The sequence below is a fragment of the Miniopterus natalensis genome, chromosome 6 (genome assembly GCF_054644295.1).
Source record: "Miniopterus natalensis isolate mMinNat1 chromosome 6, mMinNat1.hap1, whole genome shotgun sequence".
NCBI classification, from domain to species: domain Eukaryota; kingdom Metazoa; phylum Chordata; class Mammalia; order Chiroptera; family Miniopteridae; genus Miniopterus; species Miniopterus natalensis.
Genome location: NC_142086.1, coordinates 32029169 through 32047888, shown reverse-complemented (window position 1 = coordinate 32047888; position 18720 = coordinate 32029169).

Sequence of the window (18720 nt, the reverse complement as noted above, 5' to 3'; positions counted from 1 at the left end):
CTCTCAATATTTATCAACCATTAATTTGCTTTCTAGATTTGTCTTTCCAAATAAATTCTAGTACTTTTAGGATGCATATTTTTCTTTTCTGTTCCACAGGAACTTTCTTCTGCTATCAAGAGTTATTAGAGAGGATTTGGCTTTTTATTATGAAAGAAGTCAGTAGGCAGAGTGACTAGGAGCGATCCTAAAAGTGCAATTAAGTCAGATTAATGGACAAGGACTCCCGGTGGATTTCTAAAAGAGTATAAGCAAATAACAGTTTAGTGATAAGATGAATTTAACATTTTACTCTAAAAGTTTACCCTGAATATTGATTCATTTTGAAATTTGTACTTTCTGTCTGCATTTTTACCAGTTAAGCTAAAAAACAATTGTGTCATTGGGTAACCTTAATATAATAAGGATATAACAATATTAAAAGGATTTAAAGGATGATTTTTTTAATAAAACACAGAGTTATACTCTCATGATAATTATTTTATAAATTGAAGCAAATTACAATGAACTGATTTTAATAAAACACACACACACAACTACAAAAGCCATGCCCTTATGATAATTATTTTAAATTGGAGCAAATTGCAATGAATTGGTTTTGGTAGTTTTTAATATAACACATTTTAGAACCAAAGTCTCTTCACTGAATTCTTTGTAGAATTGAAAGCCCTCTGGAAAAGACTGTGATGCCTTTAAACTGGGCAGAGGAAAATGAATGTTTCTCAGTGAACAGGGCTGACCTTATAAGGCTTTGGGAAGTGTGTGGAGGTAAGCTTTTTCCTGAAGTGTTATCTTTCTGAGGATAGAAAAGAGATCCAGTTGCCAAGTAAGATTCTAATTCTCATGGTCGGGCCTGCTATCTGGAAAAAGAGTCATGCTTCATTTAGTAATTCCAATGTTTCTTCCGCTTCCTGTAAATGAAGGGTGCAGGAGTAGGGAACACATTCATTCACAAAAAAAGAATAGAAATATGTATCCCGTGGGAAGGTGCCATTTATAGAGCTGTCTAAAAATATGTATTTGGCTAGGTCAGCTGATATTTTGCAATATTATTGCAATGACCACTAGGTTTATACACAGGTTTTAAACGTGTTCATTTCTGAAGCAGGAGTCATTTCAAAGCACTAAGAAAATGGGCTGGCCAAAGAGATACATTGTTATATAGCTAATTTCTTCATATCTAGTTCAAATCAGCTCCTCCAAGCAGAACTTACAGATATCTGTGAAATTAAAAAAGTAATATTATACTTAGAATTTCTTACCAAGGACATCATCCTCATACTATAGTCTTACAAATTATACTCTTTTTAATTTCATATGTAATTTTATGACATTAAATATATCATAAAAATAACTGGGCAATGGAGAGTTGAGACATTGCAGGACAAATCAGGTCATAGAGCTCATCAGGCACAGTTGACTAGAAAACTCATCATTCTTGGACTCTGCTGATTTGAGGCATAAATTTGTTTTCATCATAGCCAATTGGGGCCATTTGAGAACAGGCACAGGATGTCATGTACAGGACATAGGCTATAGGCAGGGGTCTTGGCCTCCAGGCTTTACCACATTCCTACTCCCTTCACACACTGCATGATCATGGAACAAGATTTTTTTTTTTTAATCCTCAAACAAGGATATTTTTTCCATTGCTTTTTAGAGAGAGTGGAAGGGAGGGAGGAAAAGGGGCAAGAGAAAGAGACATTGATGTCAGAGAGACACATCAACTGGTTGCTCCCTGAAGGAGCCCCAACCAGGCCAGGGTTCGAACCTACAACCCAGGTACCTGCCCTCAACGGGGAATGGAACCAGGGACCCTTCGGAGCCCAGGCCCTGATGCTCTAACCACTAGGCCACACCGGACCCCGCCAGGGAACAAGATCTTTAACCTCTTTAAACCTCAGGTTCAGAGCCAGGAGTGAGGACTGAATAATTTCTCAAGATTTTTCTGGCTCTAAATTCTGTGATTCCCTGTCGCATTATCATTAGCTCTCTCTCGGTCACAAAGGGAGAGACCATGTTTGGCTTGTGTCTTCATGTTCATTCAAGTCAATATTAACCAAAGTGAAAATTAACCACAGTTTTACTTTCTGAAGTTCATTACACTTTCTGACTTGCATATCCTTTTATCCATGAGACCAACAGATGCATCATGCCCTGTCCTACAGAAAAATCAGTGTCTAGCTCAAAGGTTGAAACAGAAAGGACTGAGATCACACTCTTCCTGAGGGGGGTAAATCAGGTCATCCTACGGCTTTACCCCCTCATTCCTTTAGCCTTCCCCAAGAATGCATCTATATATGGTTTTCTTACCTAAAGTACTGGCTCAATTTAAGATTATAACCAAACAAGAGAGAAAAAACTTAAGATTTATGGTAAGTATATTTTCAGTTTCCAAAGTGAAAACACAAGGGGTGAGTTCTTGACAAGGGAGTCCACTCCTAGGCACCTCCCCCATACTTCTTAATTTACTCCCCTCCCCCCACACACATACGCATAAACACCTAATAAAATTAACATCAGTCTCTTAGAGTGCTTCTTTTACCAAAGCTTCTCTTGGCTATTATTCACTTTTTTTTTTTTTAATTATTATTACTTTCAGGAAACTTTAGCACTACTTATTTCCTCAATGTATTTTTCCATCATGCATTTTTCCTTACCTGAGTTATACAGTCTGGACTCTTGAAGGGGAAGAATTATAATAAAGAAGCAGGGACCAACTAACTGTCTAGATGACCCTTCTTTAGGCTGGAGGAGAAAAGCAAATGACCCTATCTCTAAGTCCTTAACTTTGTCCTAAATCAGAAAAGTGAGATAAAGAACAGGTTCAGATCAAGAGATATTATCCTGCCTTTTCCCACTCTCTTGGTCATTTGGAGGTGTCTGACCTACATGGAGGAAGGAGATGCTACAGGAAAGTAAGTCAGGGAAGGAAGAACTCAGTAAAATCCAAATTTAGCAGGAAAATGCAGGAGCCAAAAGGGCCATCATATAATCAAGAGCCAAGTCTTGATTGCAATGCCAACCACAGAGAGTAACTGCTAAAATATCTGAGGAGGTCCTGGTGGTAGGGTGGTAAGGGAGGAGAGTTGTGCCTAAGTTTCACAAGCTCTGATTTCTGTTTTTTGAATAGGTTCCTTGGGAGTAGAGTCCAATTATCCAATTTCCATGGCATTTCTCCCCCCAGATCATCAAAGTGCCCCCTAGTTACACTCTGGTTCCAACATTTACATTTGGCTTCCCAAGTGGCTCTGCCATTTGGGGAGCCAAAAGATTCCTTTACCACATATAAATATGTGTATTTATGAGGTCTACTGAATGGTGTTTGGTTTTGAGAGCGGTATTCTCACTGCACACAGAAAAATTCTGTACCAACTGAGAAATAAACAGAAGAGCCAGATATAAATGAAAACGTATTGCTGACTTATATATGACAAAGGCAAATCAGAAAACCTCTCTTGACCTTGAAACCAAAATGGGTTTCTTCGCAAGCGTAGTCATTAGAACTTGCATTTGGAGAGAGTTGGGTCTGCCGGGTAGCACACACTCTATTATCTGCCTCACGCTGAGCTGCACGCAGAGATTGCAAGAGGAAAACTCACACGTTTGGCAACCTTAAGCATATTGACACTGAGTGTCAGCAAACAGATGTAAGGCAGACTCCCACCAACATACCCATCACATAAATCACTCCTCCTTCCAAGGAAAGGAACAAGTGAGGTCAGAGAAAAGTAGATGGTCTCACTGTAATCTTGTTGAAAGAGTTAAAGTTCCTTATCTATAAAAAAAAGAACATGGGTCGAGAAAGTGGAAGTTTTCCTTACAGTGGTAATGAGATTGATAACTTTTAGCAGAGTAATCTGAATTTATACTGTGAACTCAATGCTAATTTTTTTCAAATTAGTGATTATAAAACCTGGACCCTATCCAATAATTTTAATAGTGCTGATATTTACTTATTTCTTCAGAGCTTATTGCAGATTAATTCCTTTATTTACTCAACACAGGTAGCGTTCTTACTTTGTGACTGATACTAGGAATACAATCGTCCCCTTGAAGAAAGCATGATATACTTGAGGAGATAAACAAGTGTGGAAACAGCTTGAACATACGGTGGAAATTGTCACGGCAGAGGAAAGTGATGGGGAAAGCTTCACAGGTGATTGCAGAAATCAAAATTCGGAAGATGGATAGATGTTAAACCTGCAGGCAAAGTGAGGAGAAAACATTCTAAGCAGAAACAGAGCAACATGCCCACAGGTATGAGAAAGCTACAGTACTTCAGGGAGCTTTGGGCAACGAGTGTGGTTTGCCTAGAATTTAAGAGATTGAGAAAAGGGGGATTTCTTTAACTGCCTCAATTAACATTATGCCACTTCATTTCTAGGACATCACTTCATAATTTTATGCAAATGACTTATTAGATCTTTTTTCCCTTCAAAGTCAAGACAATGACAAAACTGGAGCTGTGTTACTCTTTAATGACTTTTTCCTGCTCTTCACAAGAAGAAAAAGCACATTCTAGCAAGACGATGATTTATTTCTTTGTAGTCTTTTCCTTAATATGTATCTTTGGAGGGGAAAATTGTTACATCTATGCTTTGTTTTGTTTAGAGAGTAAGCCCAATTTTTCCCATATTTTTAAAAAATTACTGTTGTGTCTGTTCCTGGGGATATTTGCAGAAGTTCTTTCTTAGGACCTTTGTTTGCCCAACTATACTTTAAACTCCATCATAAGAGAACCTGTCATGTTCAGGAAGGCAGAGGTCCTGCGTTTACTACGCCTGAGAATTCAGAATGCAGGCCAAAAACAGGACAGAAACTGATCATGGAGAATTAGGCAAAGATCAGCTGATTAAGAGTCTTGAACTGTACATAAAGAAGTCATTTGAAGGAAGCAACATGATCATGTCTGTGTCTTAAATATTTTGGGGGGAGGGAGTGGAGTTTCCATGGAAAGACTGAAGGCATGAAGGAAGGCTCATTATTAAATGCTGTGATATTCATGGGAACAAGCTATTACTAGAACTTTAGGATGAGACTCAAAGGAGAGAAGAAAGGGGTGACCTAAGAGATGTTCACAAGGGCAGTTTGACAGGATGCGGTGGAGGAGGTGGGGTAGTTAAGGGTAGAGAGGGGCACAGCCCTTTGCTGAGACTAGGAACACAGCAGAAGAGAAATCAGTCCATGGGACAGTGAGTGGGGAGAGACGCTGAATTTAATTCGGACGTGTTTAGCTTGAGGCCTCTATTAGATCACACTTGAGGGACAATCGGATCACACTTCTTTCGGAATATTTTCAAAGCTAGTAAAAGATCCTGTAGGAACAGAGCAAACGTTTCAAAAGCTGACAAAACAGCTTCAGAAGTAGAACTGCTGTGTAAAGTGCATTTGGTGTGAAATGCTCTTTTGTTTTTGTTTTCAAGGAGTGTGATTATGTATCAGTCATGTATGCAGTTTTCTACAACCTCACTATAATGTAGCTTAATTTTTAGCCCAAGTCGAAACAACTTGGCATAGACTAAAGATCCATAAAAGTTGGGTATGCTCAGGCAATCAAAAATAGGATTTAAGAAGTCTAAAATCAGAAAATGAAGGAAAACATTTTTAACTAAAAGATAGACTATTTTAGTCAAATCTCCTCCATTTCCCTCTCATCAGCTAACTCAGAGTCAGGATATATTTTTTATTCTGTCAAAGTCTCAGATAATGTTTCCAATGAAACACTGTTTCTTGACACCTCAGCATATCTTCTACTAATTAGTCAAAATTTCCTTTGTTTAGATCCTTTTTGCAGGCTCTTAAATAAGAAAACTTTAAATAATGCAAGAGAAATGTATTCTTAAATATATAAATCCAGAAAATGGCCAATCTCTCAAGATTTTATGAATAGCCTACTTTTGTGGGCTATCATCAAGAATTATCTGAGAATTACTCATTGCTCAGAATATTAAACTGGAATTATCTACATAACTAATGGTGAAGTCTTAAAATGCTATATTTTTCTTCAGAGGATTAAAAATAAGCAAATGAATGTGCTCTATGTCTCTCTTGATTCACACAGTCAAGATTATCAATTGCTGTAGGGAGCTATTCATATCCAGTAAATATTATTTCTATCTTACAGTTATTGTGTGTTTTGTTTTGTTTTCAGATTGGGCAATGGATGGTATTCCCAGAAGACCTCTGCTTTGGCAGCACAAGTGAGGAATAAATTAAAGTTTATCTAAATTCCCAGTACTCTAAGAAAAAGAAAATAAACCGTATAAAATTCTAGCACAGTTTTATATTTCTAAATAATAATCTTTAAGATCATAGAAATGTTTGTCCTGAAAGAATAGGTAGAATTTGCTATATATTATTCCCTAAGACTACATTATAACTCCTAAAGATTTAATTTTTATAAATGTGTAGTATATCAGAAATGGACAAATAACAAAGTCCTAATTAATTTATAGGGTCGATGTTAAAGAATTATTTGGAAGTCTATACCATCTCATAAGGCCTATGGAGTGCTTATTCAACTATGCTTATTCAACTAGTTTTTAATAAAAAATTAGTTATTTTAATAAAAATAACAATACATTTTATATAGTGAAAATATGCAGAAGAAAGGCAATTAAATAAGAATTAAGACTTTCTCCCACCCCAAGCATCCACTACCCATCTTCTGCAGCTTCCCCAACCTTTCTCTCCCCCAATCTACCCATAAGGAACTACTGTTAGCACTTATCAGGTTTGTTTTATGTCTTGTTTTTTGTTTTGTATATTGTCCTGGAAAAAAACCCAAAAACCTCTAAATATACAAGTATCTATGTTTTCTACCTCCTATAACTCTACCTCCTTTTTAACACAAATAGGAACACATTGTAGCCTATCATGCAATTTAATTTTGTCTTCAATTAATATACCTTGAATGTTGTTTCAAATGAATGAATAAAGAACTACTTTGTTTCCCTTTCACAGTGAAAGCACGGTTTTGCATTGTGTAAATGAGCCATAATTTTAGAAATAGCCTTTTCCTAAACCTTACATAGATTTGGTTAGAAACTATACCGGCCTTTGAAGACTCAAAAGTATAAAATACAATTGCTGTTCTGGTAAATCTCAATTCCATTTCACTTCTCTGAATAATTTTATAGGTAAAGGGAGAGTCTTTACCCTCTGCGCCCCCAAATACAGAGATCTCAGATGCTCTCCTCTGCCTTGGAGAGTTTTAATCTTAAGAATACATACTCTCAAAACACTTAAGTACTTGACATGTTAAATTGACAGTGAGTGTAACTACAGATGGAGATTTCCTTCCTCCCTCTTTATACTCAATCTGAACCTTCAAAATGTTTTATATTGAACATATATTAATTGGACAATTAGATATTTTAAACTTAATAATAAAATAACAAGCAAAATAGAAACATAGAGAGTAGGCTGGCAGCTGTCGGGTGCGGGGCTGGGGTGTGTGTGGAGGGATTGAGCAAAAACTAAAAAAAGAGAGAGAAAACTCATGGACCAGACAACAGTGTGGTGATTATGGGGAAGGGGGGAGGGAAGTGGAGGGGTGTGTGGGGGGATTAATGGTGATGGATGGTGACTTTACTTGGGGTGGTGAACACACAATACAGTGTACAGATGATGTGTTGTAGAATTGTGCAGCTGAAACCTATATAATTTTGTTAACCAATGTCACCCCAATAAATTCAATCAAAAGAAATAAGAAACTTTAAGACGATTGCAAGGTCAGGGAAAATTTTAGGTCACTGGAAGTTCAGGCATCTGACTGCTCAGAGGAGTCAGAGATACCATCTGCAGGCTGCTTTCTGCCTGTTGCTTAATAGTTTGGGATTTTTTTCATCAGGAAGTGAATTCCTGAGATAAATAATCAGTGGGAATTTCTTGTGTCCTCAGATTCTTTTCTGAAGACCATCAGCAGAAATTATTTACCATAGTGGAACTTAGGGAGAGAATTGATCTCAAAAAGTTTACTCAGTTCCTAAGTTTGTATGTTACAAATTCACAAAGTCAGCACCTACTATCAGAGCTCACCAACCAATGTAAATACAGAGTGTAGAGTCCTGCTCTTTCCCAGACACTTCTCAGAAGCCCCGTAAGCTGCTTTCCAACGGTTCAGACTCCTACAGAACAGCTTCCCAGCCCATTCCTCTGATTTTTAATAAAACTAGGAATCTGCTCTAGCCAGTTTGCTCAGTGGTTAGAGCATTGGCCCACAGACCAAAGGGCCCTGGGTTTGAGTCCTGCCAAGGGCACTACCTAAGTTGCAGGGTCGGTCCCTGCCCCAATCGGAGGGCACTCGGGAGGCAATCAATTGATGTTTCCCTCTCACATCGATGTTTCTCTCTCTCTCTCCCTCCCTTCTACTCACTCTGAAAAGTAACGGAGAAAAATCCTCCGGTGAGGCTTAAAAATTAAAAAAATAAATAAAACTGGGAATCGTTGTAGGACCGTGTGTTTCTCTGAGAATACTTTTCTACTTTTTTCCTCTTTACTCTCAGAAAGTTAATCATTTAACAGCATTAAGATTACAGATGGAGTAAAAGATCTCAATGTGTCTGCAAGTATTCTTTGCTTTGGGAGGAGAGAATAGCCCTAAGCATCAGGGATTCAGTCCAGCGAGCGCCTCAGATGAGTCCCGTTCCCAGTAACACAGCCTTGCACAGGCTCACGCTGACCCAGGCCTCCAGGCAGGACTCAGCCAGGGCTTCCCCTGAAGGCTCTACTGCGTGTTAATTCTCCTCGACTCCAGTGCTTTTCTGTCTGGCAGGGGAGTCAACTGAATTCCAAGGCGAGCCCTGAGGCCTTTCCCAGATCTGGAGCCTGACCGCACACCTCCTGCCCACAGCTCTCCAGGAATAGGAAGCTCCCTGCTGTCCAGGGCTTCGTCCCGAGTTCTCTGCTGCACTCACTCAGCTAAACCTTAGCCTGGTAGCAGTGAGCAGATTCCGTGCATGGAGTTTGCTGTGCCCAGCAGGCACTCTGCACCGGGCAGCCTGTGGGTCGGGTGGTTTTCTCAGGCAGTATCTATAGCTAAGTGAGTCTGACCTGCTCTTTCCCGGCCTTAAACTTTGACGGAAGCTTGGTTACTCTGTTTTTAAATGTCTCATTCCTGAATCTACACGATTCCTAAATGTAAATTTAAGGAAATTCTTTATAACAGCTAAAGCTTCTTTTCTGACCATTCTGGCTGATAAAGCCATTCTTGATCCCCTGAGACAGGGCTGACTGCCTTTACTATTTCTGCCATAACGCCTTCTATTTATGCCAATCGGCACTTACTGCATGATACTATGATTGGCTGTCAAAAATTGTGTCCTGTTTACTATTCTAACCCAGTGTCTAGCACATTGCCTGGCATGTAAAAGTGCTCCATAAATATTCACCAAATGAGTAAGTGAACGGAAGTCAGAGCCAAAGGAGAAAGAACAATCACGGCGAGGGCTGTGTGAGCAGAGAGGAAGAGAGAGGTGGCAAAACCACCACAGATCAGTATGCTTGTGCTAGAAGTTAGTCTGACACATAACCATGAGCAGACCTGGGTAAACCTGCCCACATATGGCCATATGATAAGTGGTGTTGGAATGAGATGAATTCTGAAGCAGAGAACAGGGTAATTTTTGAGGGAAAATGTATTATAAAGCATAGTAGGAGAAGGAATGTAAATGCACTTTATCACAGACTGTTTTAAAAGCATTGACATACAATATGGCAAAATCATATTTAAAGAATCCTGTGTGCCTTATGGATACGTTTCTTTTTGAAGCATAACTTTAATGAAAAAAGTATGATATCATGTAAACTGGAAAATAATGGTGCAACAGTGTGTTAATGATTCAAATACCACCAATGCAAGAGAAAATGTGTGCAGCGAAGTAAAAGGGAAACATCTCAAAATATTAACAGGCTATGTTTGGAGAAAGAATACAGGGAACATTTTTTTTTTTTTAAATATATCTTTATTGATTTCAGAGAGAGGAAGGGAGAGGGAGAGAGAGAGATAGAAACATCAATGATGGGAGAGTCATTGATCAGCTGCAGCCTGCAACCTGGGCATGTGCCTTGACTGGGAATCGAACCCCGATCTCCCGGGTCCTAGGTCGACGCTCAACCTCTGAGCCATGCCCGGCCGGGCCAGGGGACATTTTTAATACTACTTATTATTTTCTAAAATTTTATTTAATAAGCATATATTGCCTTAATCATTTCCATGTTTCTATTTTTTTCTTGGAAAAATCAATTTTGTAAACAAAAGAATGTAGTTCCCATAGCAACTAGACAGGTTACAAATCTCTTTCCTTGAGTAAACATAACTTAACCATTGACTCTTTTCAACATAATAAGGCAGTGAAACTCTATATTAAAAGAGTTGTTAATACCCAAACCAAACATATCATTACACCCTTACAATGAGCACTAATTATTTTTACAAAAAATGCTTAATGCTTTAAGATATTTGCAGGCAGAGACACGCATTTTTCACTTCTCCGTAACAAGTGTCTCCAAGAAGGTGGGGCACCCAGACAGGTTGAATAGAGTCTTCATGTACCTTTTCCATCTATAAATGTACAATCACGCACACAGAGGCATAAATGCATAACATACAGACATACTGCTAATGTCGTGTACGAGCCCAGAGCTCATTTTTTAAAAGAACAAGTATATAAATAAGATTTAGTTGAGCAAATAAACTATAGAAATTTTATACCCATACTCTGAGTAGGAGTCAGATGGAAAACCAAACACTATCTGTGAATACACACCCCCCCCCCACACACACACATATATATACATGTGGATAGACAAGTAGGTAAGTAGGCAAGTAGGTAGGTAAATGATGATAGATGATGATAGATATGAAACCCTGCTTTCAAGGTTCTAAACATATCTTAAAATATATAAGAATAAATATCCCTCAAATAGAAAGGTCACTGAGATTTTTGGTAGTAACACAACTTTTACACTGTGCCCATTTTACTTAAGTTATAGAAGTTTTAAAATAAAATTATAATTATTTATATAAAAGAAGTAGGTATTGGCTCTGATCATAATATCATAACTAAAATCACAGATAGTATCATTTCAGGCAAATGTAAATTGAAAGATGGTCCAACTTATATTAACAAAATTTTGCTCACCATCAAAATTACTAGAACATTCTTTTTAATTAGTTTTTAAATTGTAAATTTCCATTATGACCATTCGTTTGCAAAAAAAAAAAAAAAAATCTTAAATTATAATGGTTTCCATAATTCATTCTCTGGCTTCAATAATTAAATAGCAAACCCACAAAAAATAATTTTGTTTTATAAGGGAACATCATAGAAGTTAATGTTTTTAAAATGTATAAAAGCAATAATGTAAACTTCATTTCTGCTTTATACTCTGAGTTTTATTTCTTTCTTAAAAATATGCAAATGGTATTAACTAGCTCCAGGTAAAACATTAGGGAAAACCATTGTAATTATTTTTGATTCATGTTTTATTATTCTTAAATAGTAGGAAAAAAGGTATTTTCAACCATTAGCAGCCTGTCTTCAGATTTAATTCTTTATAGATGCTCTCAAAGTTTTATCTTCACATCTATTACTTAAATATTCTTTACTAGTTTAGGTAAGAAATTAATCCTAGAACTATGATAAAATTTAAACTTGTTTTTTTTAGCCAACTTATATTTTCCCTCGTTTTCACTGAATATTCATTACTGTGCATTGTTCTGTGTATAAATAGAATAAATTGTGTATTTATTAGTTGTCCTTAGATTCCTTACATATATTTACATGGATATCAATACAAAGACCATAATACTATGCATTCAGTGTTTTCAATATGTCAAGCCCTATGTTAAGGACTTCACATAAATTATCTCATTCAATCCTCACAACAGCTCTATGCAGCAAGTACCCTTGTTATACCCATTTTCCAGACAAAGAAACCAAGTGCGAGAAGGCTAAAACATCTTGACCAAGGCCACGGCTTACAGGAGTCAGAGTCAAGATTGCAACACAAGCAGAAACCCTATAAAGTGTATACCTAATCAGTCTAATTTATTAATAAAATTCACACAAGGTCAGAAGAGGCGAGAAATGAGAAATGTAGCTGATGATTTCAAATGATCTCCATCCGGTTGATATATGAACTATATTATGTAAGTTGTTCTTTTTTTAAATGACCTTAAGGAAATAATTGTGATAGTGAGAATCAGGAAGACAAGACAGATAATAATGCTGTCTCCAATGATTTCAGATTTTAGTCAAAGTTTGCATTAAGGTATCTGAATTCTAAGAAAAATCAGGGAAATGTGCATATTAGAAACTGTTCAGCAGGGATGAAAGTGCATTTATATAGATCCATTCCTTTTCCTAATCAGGTGTCTTTGTGAGTACTCTCTGGATTTTAGAGGCAGTTGGACGAGAGAAGAAAGTAACATAGGAAGGATCTGTAGCAATTTCACAAGCTAAAGAGAAGTTGTTTTATTTGCTGACTCTCGAAAGTCCAGATATTATCCTACCAGATTCTAAGACCAGTTCTAAGACAAATACCATCCTGATGCAGCCACAGGTCCTATAATGTTTGCAAGCGCAGGAAGGGGGCCAGGGGCTGCTTCAGAGTCCTCAGTCTTAGGGAGGCAGCTTGTCTGCCAGTGACTTGTTGCAGACCTTAACCAATGGAGACACTTCATTTTGTAAGCCTTTGGGTTGTTCGCCCATTAAACTCAATCCCCCTTTGACTTAAATGCCTCATCTCTGACGCCTAGTCCTCTAAATTTGAACTCACTGATCTGTGAATGTCACAACATAACCAGTAAAATACAAAACAGATTTGCTGCAGAAAGGCTGGAGACTGAGTTCACATTTTCTAGAGGGAGAAAATAAAGGGGGAGGCTATAAAGGATGCATGGTAAAATATTTTTTCCAATATGATTTAAAATGTGTAATTTTTTTTAACCTTTAACCAATTAGAAAAGAAGTTAAAGTGGAAATAAAACAACCAGAGAAAAAAGTCACCTTAGAGCAAGAATCGAGAAAAAAAATTTTAAGTTCTACATTCTATATGGCTGGGTTACTTTACTTGAAAATTCCAGTTTATATTGAGTTAAAAGCTCAACTGATGAAAAATTTAATTTATTTAAAATTGAGTTCATTTAATAATTAAGTTTATTTAATTTTTTTTCATAAAGTTCTCTTTATCGCTTAGGAGGTCTAGATAATAGAGTTCATTCATATTTTGCTGTGCAGTATGGTGACCATTAGCCACATATGACATTTAAATTCGAATGTTAATGAATTAAAATTAAGTAATTTTAAAAATTGATGAAAATGAATGAAAAATGTTCAATATCATTAATCATCAGGAAAATGTAAATCAAAACCGTAATGAGATATCACCTCACACCTATTGGAATGGCTATTATAAAAAAGATAAGAAAAACCAGTGTTGGCAAGGATGTGGAGAGAAGGGCACCCTTGGGCATTGCTGGTAGGAATGTAAATTGGTGCAGCCACTATGGAAAACATTAAGGAGGATTCTCAAAAAACTAAAAATAGACCTACCATATTATCCAGCAGTTCCACTTCTGGGTATATATCCAAAGAAAATAAAAACACTAACTTGAAGAAAATAAATGCATCCCCACATTTATTGCAGCATTATTTACAATAGCCAAAATATAGAAATAATCTCAAGTGTACAAAAGTGGATGAATGAATAAGGAAGTTGTGGTATATATATATACCATAATAATGAAACGTTATTTATCCATAAAACAGGATGAAATCTTGCCATTTGCAGTAACATGGATGCACCATGAAGGCATTATGCTAAGTGAAATAAGGATCTATGTGGAATCTTAAAAAAAACAGAAACAAAAAAACACACCACTTATATCATAGATTGGTGGTTGCCAGAAGCAGGGGATGGGAGAAATAGGTGAAAGAAATAAAAATAAATTAATTAATTAAGCAAAATTTAAAATGTAGTTCCTCAGTATCATTAACTATATTGCAAGTGTTTAATAGCCACATGTGGCTAGCAGCTACCTTATTGAACAACCAAGAGAGATCATTTCTATCTTTGGGGAAAGTCCAGTTGGACTGGTATAGTGAAAAAGGCACGGGTTCTAAATTTAGACACAGTTGGGTTAGTATCTTCAGCTATCATGCTTACTTGCAAGCTAACTTATTTATCTGAGCCACAGTTTTGATTTTTAATATAGAAATAATGTTTTCCACTTCTTGTCACTGCAGTTTATACTGAATGTTGTGATTAGGTCAAGAAAGCCCAGTTTAGGAGAAGCAGTATTGTGAGAGAGTCCGGAGAACTGGGCTCTGGAATCAGAAAGGCCTGGGTTTGAATCCAAGTTCTAGTGCTTACTAGCTGTGTGATTTAGGCAAACTACTTAATCTTCTAAACATCGGCACCTATCTCATAAAGGTGTTGTCAGAATTAAAGAATTATCTGAGAAAAATACAATACTTTGCATAGTGCATGGTACCCACTACATATTCAAAAAGTGGAAGCTAATAATTGTGTTCAAAATGTTAGTTACCTGTCTTACCCAAGGCAAATTTGTATGCTACAAAATAACATTTATAAATTCCACAAACTAAAATGTAAAAACTATAAAATGCTGCCAAACACATAAGTAACAATAATAGTGATCATTGTGACGGCTGTTATTAAGGAGTAAGATATTCAGCTGTTGCTAAAATAAGTCTTTTTCTCAACATGTTACTGATCATCACTGTTTTAAATAATGCTTTCATTTCTTAAACTACCTTTACCTAAATGAGAAGAAATTAATAAATAACTGATAATGTTAAACTCAATCGAGTAAGATTTCTTTATTGTAATTTCACTTCTAAGTAAATAAGCTTTTCTCTTGCTGTGTACTGAGGCATTGTGACAGATAATGGGCTGTTTCCACAGCACGTCTCATCCACACCACGTGACGTTCATTCTAGGCCTCATGACCACAGAGTTAAACTTCGAAATGGTGCAAGGATGATATTATTTTATTTTTAGACACTTCCATACATGCACATTAAGCTTACTCCACATAAAAGCCTTCAATGACTTCAAATTCTGTTTGGAAAAGTCTTGAAAAAGGAAAATAAATATATTTTTATGCATTGGTTGGTTTGTAGTTTTACCTGCATGATTTTCACATATGAAGATTTTTTTAAAGATGATAGTTAAATTGTATACTACATTCTTTCAATTCTCATTTTAATCTGTATATCTTTTGTGCTTTATGCACTTTATTAGCCATACAGAGGGGTTTGTGTGTATACATATGGCTTGGCTCAGTGAACTACAGACAGTCCTTGACATAGGATAGTTTGATTTATTTCAATTTTACGATGGTGCTAAAGCAATAACATTCAGTAGAAACCAGCTAGGCCTAAACCAGCTATGATTTTCTCTAGCTTAGGTACATGAAATGCATTTTTAACTTAACAATATTTCAACTTACGAATGGGGTTATTGGGATATAACTACATTGTAAGTCAAGGAACATCTATATATAAAAAACATTAAAGGTTAAAAAAAAAGTGACTACGTGCTTAGTAAAAATCTTAACACATGGTTTATATTGAAGAATGGAAGATAAATCTGCTTTAAAATATAGAAGACTTTTACTAGAAAATATATTCAAAGCACTTGGTAGAGTGTATGTAATATTTATTAAAATACTATTTAATAAACTTGAGATTTGGTTTTTGCAGAAAAGAAAAATACATGCATGCTGTTTGCCATCAAAATCATAGTTTTCAGGTTGACGACATGAAAATAAATACAATCGATAATATGGTAAGTTGTCTTAGCTTAAGTGAGAACACACATGTTTAACTTCCTTAAAAGAGTTGAGATATTTCCTGAGATGAAAGATAACTATTGCAGTAAAAGCCAACTTTTCCAGGGTGACTCTCTTAGTAGTTACAGTATAGAGTATTAATTTAGATAAACTTTATCTTTCTCCAGTCTCTAACCAGTTTATGAATTGTGTGTCATCTTCAAGTACAGAAAAGCACAAATCTTTGACAAGTGTTTGTGGTCATTGTTCCTAGGTAAAAATTTTAAAACCCTGCTCTTGTCAGTTTTTTTAAAAAATGAAGTATTCTTAAATGGTAAAGGAGGAAGATTTCATAAAAATCTGGTTTTTTGGCTGTCTTTTTGAAAAACGATATGGAAAAACTCTGAAAGAAAACTATAAAATATGCAAGAAAATATTTACCTTTCATAAACTGAAGCTACACAGAGAAGAAGAGAAAGAAACGAGGCAATTCATTAAATGCATCTACTGAACATCATTTATGTCCCAAGCTTTGATGTTAATCACTGTAGTCTATACAATGATCAATAAGGAAGAGTCCCTGTATGTAAGAAAGTAGTCGAGGAAAGGGAAGTAGAATTTGTGCTTGAAGGACAAGGAGCTCTGGGGGGAAGGTAGGACAGATAACATCTCGGATGTGGTAAACCAAGGCATGCACTGGATACACAAAATATTTCAGTTAGGTTGGAATATAAGATGTTAAAAAAAATGTTTAGAGTTCATTGAGAAAACATTCATTGAGTCAACAGAACGTGCATACTGGATACTATATTGAATAGACAGTTGGGAATCCTGTAATTGTTGTTTATCATAGGAGCAACAGAACAGTGTTTTCCAAAGGCTAGAAGGAAAATTGAGGCAAGAAGAGATTAGATGTGAAATCCAACTGGGTGATTTTGCAATAGCCCAGAGATAGGATGGGGTGGACCCACCCCAGGAAAGAGCAGTAATGGCACTGAGAAGGTTTATGGGAGTTGTACACTAGAAGTAGAGTCCATGATACCTGGCAAACAGTTAGATGTAAATAGCAAAAAAGAAAGAGAAACCCCTGAAGTCTGAAATTTTGGGCTTGGGGTATGGGAGATGACGTAACATCAACAGGATTGTAGACTTCAGAAGTGTAAGCATTTGGGGGTGAAATGATGTGTTGAAATTATGAGTTTAATTTTTATTTGTACTTTTAACAAATATTTATTGATCTATTGTGTGCCAGAAGCCAAGCTAAGAGCTGGGGCCAATATGCTGAGTGCAAACAGAGTCTATTGAGGAAGACAATTGAGCTGTTTGATGATGCAAACAAATACAGACATAAAAGTGTGACAAATGTGACCGGCACTGTGAAGGGGGGACACTGAGTTACATTTGACTTTACAATAAAAAGAGTGGTTTTCAGGTTTCTAGAGGACTGCTTCTCCCACTAAAATGACTCTCTTAATCTAGTGGGAGTCAAATAAAAGAGTGGGAGTCAAATAAAAGAGGGCAGCAAAGGGCCTTCTTTCTAAAGTTGTGTGTGTGTGTGTGGTAAAAACAACTGCCATCACTGCTACAGCACCTTGTAGAGAAAAGGAGCATTTGTGAGAAACGGGAAGATGGCCATGGCACTGAGTTTGACAGTGAGAAAAGGGGAAGCATGTTCTTGGACAAGAGCAGCAAGAAGGAGCTAAACCATGCAAATTTTTGTAGCTTATTTTAGAGGGTCTTTTACCTTAAGAGCAATAAGATGACTTTGAAAATGTTTAAGCATAAAAGTACCATCATCAGAGTATGAGGTGGTACCATAGACTAGTGTGGTAGTAGCTAGGCAGGGGAGAAATGAACACGTTTAAGAAATATTTCAGCAGTAAAAAGAGTAGAATTTTATGATGGATTAGAAATTGTGAATTAGGGAAAAGGAGGGGTCAGGGTGACTTCCACATTTTTGTATTATGCAGCTAGATGGATGAGATGGTGAACCTGGAAAAGGTCCACATAAGAGTAGGAAACTATGAGCTGAGTTTTGGACATAAGCAATTTAGGGTACCAAGAGGATTTCCAAATAGATGTATCTATAGCTATTAAAACTAGAGGGAACTGGAGAGTATTATGCTGAGTGAAATAAGCCAGTCAGAGAAAGACAAGTACCACATGATCTCACTTATATGTGGAATGCAATAAACAAAATAAACTGATGAACAAAATAGATCCAGAGACATAGACGCATGGAACAGACTAAGGGGTCTCCAAGGGAAGGTGGGGGTGGAGGAGTGGGTGGGGAGAGATTAACCGAAGAACTTATATGTTTATATGTATAACCCATGGACACAGACATTGGTATGGGGAAGGCCTGGGGGTGGGGTGGATGCTGGCTGGAGGGGATCAACAAGGGAAAAAAGGGGACATCTGTAATTCTTTCAACAATAAAGATAAATTTTAAAAACCTGAATAGATATTCCTGAGGTAGATGAAAAATGGAGGTAAAGACTTGGAAGTCACTGGCAGGGAATTAATAGTTGAAGCTGCTAGAGTAGATAAAATCCAAAAATAAAATACAAAATGAGATGAGGGGGACAAAAGACAGAACTTCAAATATTCATGTGAAAAAAACAGAAAGAAGGCATCCCTGGGAAGGCGACAGGGAAGGAATAATCAGAGATATGAGTAGAATCTGAATAATGAAACACCATAGAGTTTCATGGAAACATAATTACTTACATCGGTCATGTATAATCCCTGTTATTTATTTAATGATATAAACAGTGTCGAAAAGTGCCAATATTCCCCTTAGTTGTCTTCTCGATACTCTTTCCCCACCATCACACACACACACACGCACACGCTCCCCTGCTATGTTAGGTAAGTGTGAATAAATGGTTATGAAAGTTACTCTGTATACTCCT